The sequence below is a fragment of the Mustela putorius genome, unplaced genomic scaffold, assembly GCF_011764305.1.
Source record: "Mustela putorius furo isolate JIRA1106 unplaced genomic scaffold, ASM1176430v1.1 tig00001913_pilon_pilon_pilon, whole genome shotgun sequence".
Classification (NCBI taxonomy): Eukaryota; Metazoa; Chordata; class Mammalia; order Carnivora; family Mustelidae; genus Mustela; species Mustela putorius.
This window is the reverse complement of record NW_025421905.1, coordinates 281,762-289,026: the sequence shown is the minus strand read 5'-3', so window position 1 is coordinate 289,026 and position 7,265 is coordinate 281,762.

Here is a 7,265-nt window from a genome sequence, read left to right as displayed (position 1 = left end):
TTTAAAGGAAGTCATCACACCTCAGGCCTCAGTTTCCTTATCTGCAAGCCAGGATGGACTAGAGTCTTTTCAGAGGAGCTGGCAAAGATCACATAGATAAGCACCACCTCATTATACTAACAAGCAAACAGAAGGCCAGAGGCGAGTGATTTGCCCCAAGTCAGACATAAGCAGGCAGAGAGCAGAGCCGAGGATGGGACCCACATCTGCAGGTCACAGCTAATCAGCCAGCACAGTACAAACAGATCTGAGCAGCTGCTCATTCTTCCCCTTTTCCGTTTTGTCCATCAGAATGCATGCTCCCTGCAAACAAGGACACACAGGACCTGCTGCCTGTCTCAAAATTCCCAGTTCACCCAATTAGAACAGGGAAGAGCCTCAAGGATTGCCCCCCCACCCCCACACACAGTTCTTTTACCTATGGAACATGAGGGTACATACATTCACCGTCCAGAGGGCTCCTGCCTTCACTTCTCATGGAAAAGGTCTTCATGTGCCTACCCGGGGTGCCAACGAAGCCACAAGTTCCAGAGAGGAACTGACACAGAGAATTTCAAAGGAGGCAGACTGGCTCAGCACAGAAACAGTCTACCAAGGAAAACTACCCCATGGGGGACTGATTCTCTTTGAAATATGTTCGAGTGCGTGGGAAAATGGTTTTTCAAGAGCTGGTGGACTGACCAGTCACCTGGTACATACAAGATCACATCCGCATTCTGACAAGAGTGGCTTGCCTGCAGTGTAGACCAGGGGCCAGAAAGACAAGGAAGGCACATGGAGACTGGGTGAGAAGCTTCTACGGTGTGATGGCAAGGGCGCACTGCAAAGGTACGAGAAGAGATAGAAAGATGTATATGGACTCAAGAGGTTTAGGAAGCGAAATCCACAGGACTTGGTGTGACAGACTAGATTTGGGAAAGGTGACAGAGTAGGAGTTGACTTCTGGTTTCCCGACTCCAGGCTAAACGGATGAAGTGTTTACTGAGAGAGGCAATAGAATAAGAAAGGTGGTTTTCAGTGGAGGAGGTGCTCATGAATTCCGTCTTGAACCTGATGAGTCTGAGGGGCCACAGACACATCCGAGAAGAAAGGTCAGCAAGTCCGATACACAGAACTGGTACTCAGGAGGTGTGTGGGCCAGAGACAGGAATCTGCCTGACCTGCTGATAGGTGGTCATGAAGCTGCACAAAAGGTCATCTAGGGAAAGAAAGGAACACGGGGCTGAGCCCATAATTAGAATTCAGTGGCTACCAGGAGCATGACTTTGCACAGGAAACACATCAGAGAGGTAGAAGAAAGACAGGAAGCAATGCAGAGTATTTGGTCTACTGCGATGTCGAGTAAGGAGACAGAGAAAGGTCGGGTGTGCTGACTTAGAAACAGTTTTGGTAAGAACTCTTTAGTGGAACAACAGGGCCTGAAGGGTGGAAGGTGGGAAAGTCAAGTCAACCCCTGAGCACTGGCTGTGATGTGCGACAGTGACAGGGCAATACCTAGAGGTGGGGCAGTAAAGTGGGAGAGAATCAAACAGGAGCGCATGATGGGAAGGAGTGAAGGGGAGAGGATCCTCGCAGGCTCCTGGAAGGGCGGGAGGGCATGGACTCTGAGCCAGAGTGGAGACTGAACCCAAGGAGGAAGGAGAGCCCCTCCCCGTACCAGGCGAGGAGGAGAAGGGGACAAATACAAGAATGGGATCATGATCAGCAGGATGGAGGAGGTCCCGTGGGATGGCTGCTAATTTTTCTGTACGACTGGAGATGAAGTCATATGTTGAGATGGAAGAGGAAGGCTACATGTGATGTCAATAGCACACCCCCATGTAAATGGTCTAATTTATCTGTTATGCCACTTTCTCCCCCTACTACCAATACCTTATGTCCTGCTCATCTATTATTTGGCTGTCAACCCAAAGGATTTTCATATTTCTAAGCCGACAAAGTATGATGTTGCCAGTGCCTCTGCCCAAGGTGACCCTTCCCCATATGCCATTCCTGCACTTTGATCACCTACCTCTTTTTTGCATATCTTTTCCCTTCTATTTCTCATTAGATATCATAAACATGACTTTTTAAGTAGTCTCCTGCCACCAGTCAGCTCGAACTCAACAGATATGACCATGCAACTTCCTGCTGTAAACCTGACTGCAGCTCTACCGTGAAGACTGCATCAACGTGGACCCCTCAATGTATACAGTGTCCAAGGTGCAACCCGCAGCCCCACCCCATCTCCCTTTCTACCATCTCAGTCTCATTCCAAAATGTGCCAAACAAGACACCTATGTAGAAATACAACCCCGACAGCAAGCTCTCCACTCATTTCTGCCTCAGAACTGTAACTTAACAAAACATCTCTCTGACGGAAACACAAATTGCATATAACCTTTATCTCCAGCTCCCACATAGAAGATCAATACCACTTTACACAGAACAGCTGTTCCATGTATTTTCCTTCTATGTATGAAGGGGTCACGTTCATTAACACTACAAATTGTACATTATATTCAGAAATGTCAGAGCCTTGAAATAATATGGAATTGCTGGCATTCTAGCCACTTTCCCAGTTTGCTCTCTTCCTACCTCTAAGTCCTACTTTAGAAGTGCTATTTTGAGATTTCTATTTTCCGAAGCTGCTTTGACCAAAGGCATTCTGTCAGCTCAGAGTGAGAAAGATGGCGGGGCGAGGAGGTGCGAGAAAATGCTAGTGTTAGGCCCAAAGAAAGCCTGACTAAGTCCAAAGTCAGACAAGCTAAAGAGACTTCCGTGCTTTGAGGATCTTTAAGTCTGTGTGTGTGCCTTTTCTTCTTCCAATGACCTCTCTCCTCATCACGTGTCCTTCATTAACAAAAGGTTTCTGGATCCGAGAATTCACTCTGTGCTCTCCTTCAGACACTCCATTCAATTTACACCTTTTATTACAGTGGCTTAACATCACCATACAAGAACAAGAGTACAATATACCTTCGTCTAGGCATCCCTACATATTAAAAATGATATGGCCACACCGCAGAGGATTCAGACATAAGCACTTTTAAAGCCAGAGTTTGGGAGATGTGATCTGAATGCAAGTATCAAAAAGGAACTAGCTGGTTAACCCAAAAAAGAAAAAAACATATTATGACTTGAAGCCATAAAAAAGTAAGAAATTGAAACTCTTTTCAGAATTTTAGGTACCTACAGAGCCAAAACTTTTTAACACTGAAACCAGCTACTAAATCCCAATCCTTAGAAATTAAACATATACGTTTTGATAGTTTAAGTACAGACCCAGAGGGATACAGAAAACAGATCAAGCTCCTCTTGGCTCTGATTCAAACCTTGGGACATTTTCAAGGCTATGTCTGATGAACCTTTCCTGTCAGTAAAGTCTTTTCAGTTTAAATTTCTATTCTGTAAGTTTATGTCCTACAGTTATCTGCTGCCAGCTTCAGGCTGACCTCACCAAGAGAAGTAGGGCAACTTTAGAAAAGGAGCTTGGTATGCTTCGTAGTACTGGACCAGAACCAGTAAAGAGAGTACAGTCTTTCAGATTTCTCATCCGGGAGCTTAAGATGAAAGTCAGGCATAAACGTTAGGTTAAGTGCCTTTTTGGACCCAATTCCTGGTAAGTACGTGCGTTCAGAGATGTGTTCAACGCACAGTCGCTCAGCTTCTAGGCACAAGGCACTGGGAGGCTTCTGTCAGTCCGGGGGAGCGGTGGTCTGACTGTGCCGCACGGTAACAGAGGCGGGTCCTATGGGTCCGGGGCTTTTACGTTTAGCTCAAAACCACTTGCCCTGAACTTTCAGAGCTTTTCATTCAATGTGCACGATTTCACAGGAGTGCTTTCTCCAGGCTGCACCTAGCCCACCCGAGGCCAAGAGACTCACTGCGAAGTGCAGTGAGGTCCCCGCCGAGGACCCGTCCGGGGCGGGGACAGCCCTAGAAGCCCGCAGGAGAAGCCCGAGGAGAGGCCCCGGAGGGCCAAGGAGGGCAGGCCACCCACGGCCCGGCTCCGGGGAGCAGAGCCCAGCCGTGCACCTTCATGAACTCGTCCTTGTCGAAGCAGAGCGAGTCCAGCCCCTTGGGCAGGTTCATCCTACTTCTCTCCATCCCGCCAACCGCCGCCTCTCAGCACCGACACTCGAGGGAGAAGGAAAGGTAGGAGGCTGCGCTCCCCGACGCTACCGGTGAAGCCACAGCGTTTCCACCCCACAGAAGGCACCGCTTCCTCCAACATGGCAGCGCCCCCGACCGGCCAATGAAAGAGGACGCCGCGGCCCGCCTCCGCCTGCCTCAGCCAAGATAAGCGCACATGCCCTACCTTGGAGCCAGCAGGTGATGCTGCCCCCGTGCGGCGGAGGGCGACACTACAACCTCGCCTACGTTTCTGCAGGGCAGCCCCAACGCTGTTGATGCCGGGTGAGTGGGAGAAGGGAGGGCGGGGAGGGTCAGGGGCGCTCCCTCCCCACCTCGCCCTTTCCCTCGGAAAATCGGCCTGCGAACCTCTTCCAGGACCTTCTCCCGAGATTGTCCCGTGGGAAGCATAGCCGTGGCGTGATGCTGGCCCTTTACTTCTGCGGCCGGTTGTCCAGAGAGGGGGGCGCGTCCGGGTGTCAGGCCTCCTGTCTCTGGGCGCCGCCGCTGCAGCCGCCTGGGCGCGGAGGCCTCTGTGGGAACCCGGCTTCCGCCCTTAGCCCCGGCACCCACCCGCGAGCGTGGCTTCTCCCCCGCTGAGCTTGGCTCCAGCGATCTGTAGGGAGGAAGGTGGTCAGCTGGCAGCCTCGGGTCGTCTGGGCCGCTCCCAGCTCCACTTCAGCTCAGCTGGGGGACGGCCACAAGTTTAGGTTCTCAGATCTCTTAAAGAATCACCTCGCTACCGGCCGGCCCACAAAACGCAGCCGACAAGTAGATGTGCGAGCATGTTTATGTCCAGTCCGCTCTAGACTAATGGGCGGAATCGTGTGTTTGTGGCTAGCGTTGGTTCGATCGCCACACCTGCCCCCAATTTCCGAGACCCCCCTCCTCCTCCTGCCGTCCACCCCACATTTATTTTGAGATTTTTCTTTCCTCTTCCCTTGCTCTTTCTCCCACTGTCCTCCCCTTTAGTGGGAATGTCATGGTCAAATGATGATTCATTTCTCTTTTTTTTCTCCGTGAGACTCTGACAGCTCAAACCACAGATCTCATGCGCGCCCTTCAGGCTGCAGCTTTGCTGTAATAGCCCAGGCCTGGGCTGCCCCTCCCAATGCTGTGATCTCCCAGAGATAGCATGAACAGTCCTTAGAAAGGGATGGGACACAGCAAGACAATGGCTTGCAGTGAGTCTTGCATTCGAGTCACTCCAAACGGGAAACTGGTCACTTTTTTTAAAAAACGTGAGTACAGGGACGCCTGGGTGGCTCACTTGGTTAAGCAGCTGCCTTCGGCTCAGGTCATGATACCAGCATCCTCAGATCGAGTCCCACATCGGGCTCTTTGCTCAGCAGGGAGCCTGTTTCTCCCTCTGCCTCTGCCTGCCATTCTGTCTGCCTGTGCTCGCTCTCTCCTCCCCTCTCTCTCTGATAAATAAATAAAAAAAAAAATCTTTAAAACCTGAGTACAGAATCTGAAACAATACAATCCCTAGCAGTGGGCCTGGCAAGGCCTTGTTTAAGAAAACGTTCCCAGTCAATATCCAGAGACTATGACTGGTAGGATGAGAGCTGGAATCTTATTTGGAGAATCAGAATAAATTGCCAGGGGAACAACTATGAAATTGCATTCTATGCACTGTTGTGGTCATTTGGATATAGGGAATGAAAGCCTCATTATTTGGTCTTTGTTTGTTTACTCTTATTATGAAAATTCTCAAGCATACACCAAAGTGTGTAGAGCAGAAGGATCCCGGCCCTTCCAAGTACTTATCACTCTGCTTCCCCAACTGTTTCATAGGCCCTCCTCCTTCTACTGCCCCCAAAGTGCCTGTATTTTTGTTTTGGGGAGAGAGGGGAGGTCTGGAATATATTTCAAAGTAAATCCCAAACATCACATCATTCCCTGCTCCCCAAATACCTTGGTTTACACATCAAAGAAGGAGGAGGAAGAGGTGGAGGAGGGGAAGACTGTTAAGGAGGAGGGATGAAGAAGAGAGATTTCTGCACAGGCCCACTATGCCAGAATCAATAGGTCTAATAAGCTATTCTGATTGGCTCTGAGAGGCATGACTTTTAGTCTCTCAGACTTTTAGGGCCACAGTGCTAATAAGCGACAAGGGCAAACAGGCAGCGCAAACAGCAAGGCCCACACTCATCACCAAGGCACCGAGGGGGGGTGGCAAGGGTGCCATACCGACGGAACAAAGTTGTCTGGGAACCCCACCTGCCCTAGAAGTCCAGATGAGCGAGTAGTTGAACTGTTTTTTGCCTTCATTGTCATTCCTTTTTGAAATTATTGCCGGCCTTTGGTAAAGACATGAACCTGAGCTTGTGCAGCCTGGGGTACTGATCTTGGGGTTGCTGAAGAGAGTAGGTGCCAACAAAGAATGAAAATCCCTGCTGCCTGTTCTCCTTCCGAGAGTCAGGAGGGAACAGTCAAGACCCCATACAGTTCACTGCCACGTGGAGCCCTGGCTGTGGCAGTGGCGTGGCCCACCAAAGCCAGGAGCAACAGGCAAGACCCCAGACCCCAAATGCTAATGGAACACCCTGGGGAGGATGAAGGAAAGGCAGAGAGTCAGCGGAAACCTTCCCAAAGGACATTTCCCTCAGTTTCATCTGGGAGCTGACACTCAGCTGGTACACACCCCTTCAGCCACACAAAGTTTGGTGACTAGCCTCTGGCCAGAACCTGCTGTGTGTCTCCCTACCCTGAACCCTTCCCAAGATCCCTACCATGGCCTCGCGATCCAGGCACTGGGCGTGTAACACTTGACTCTGCAGGGGTCCCCGGGCCAGTTTTAGTTAGTTAGTTGTCCGCGCTGTTAAAGATTTGACTACTGTTACATGTTTGACTCTCGTCTTTGGTGATGGTACCTATTTCATAGGAATTAGAAGCTGGAATCCAGGAAACAGGCTGGAAGATGAAATTAAAATTGGATACAAAGCTTCTAATCAGAGCCAGACACAATTGGCGATCAACTATATCCCAGTCTCTCCCCTCTTCTCTGATCTGTACTTTCCTTAATGAGGAATGAGACTTTCAGTTGACTTTTTTTTATCTTCAAGTCTCTCTCTCTCTCTCTCGATTCCCTAACTTCCCTCTCTTGCCTTCATTTCATCCTAGAACTTGTGCCCACGACTTCTTTTCTA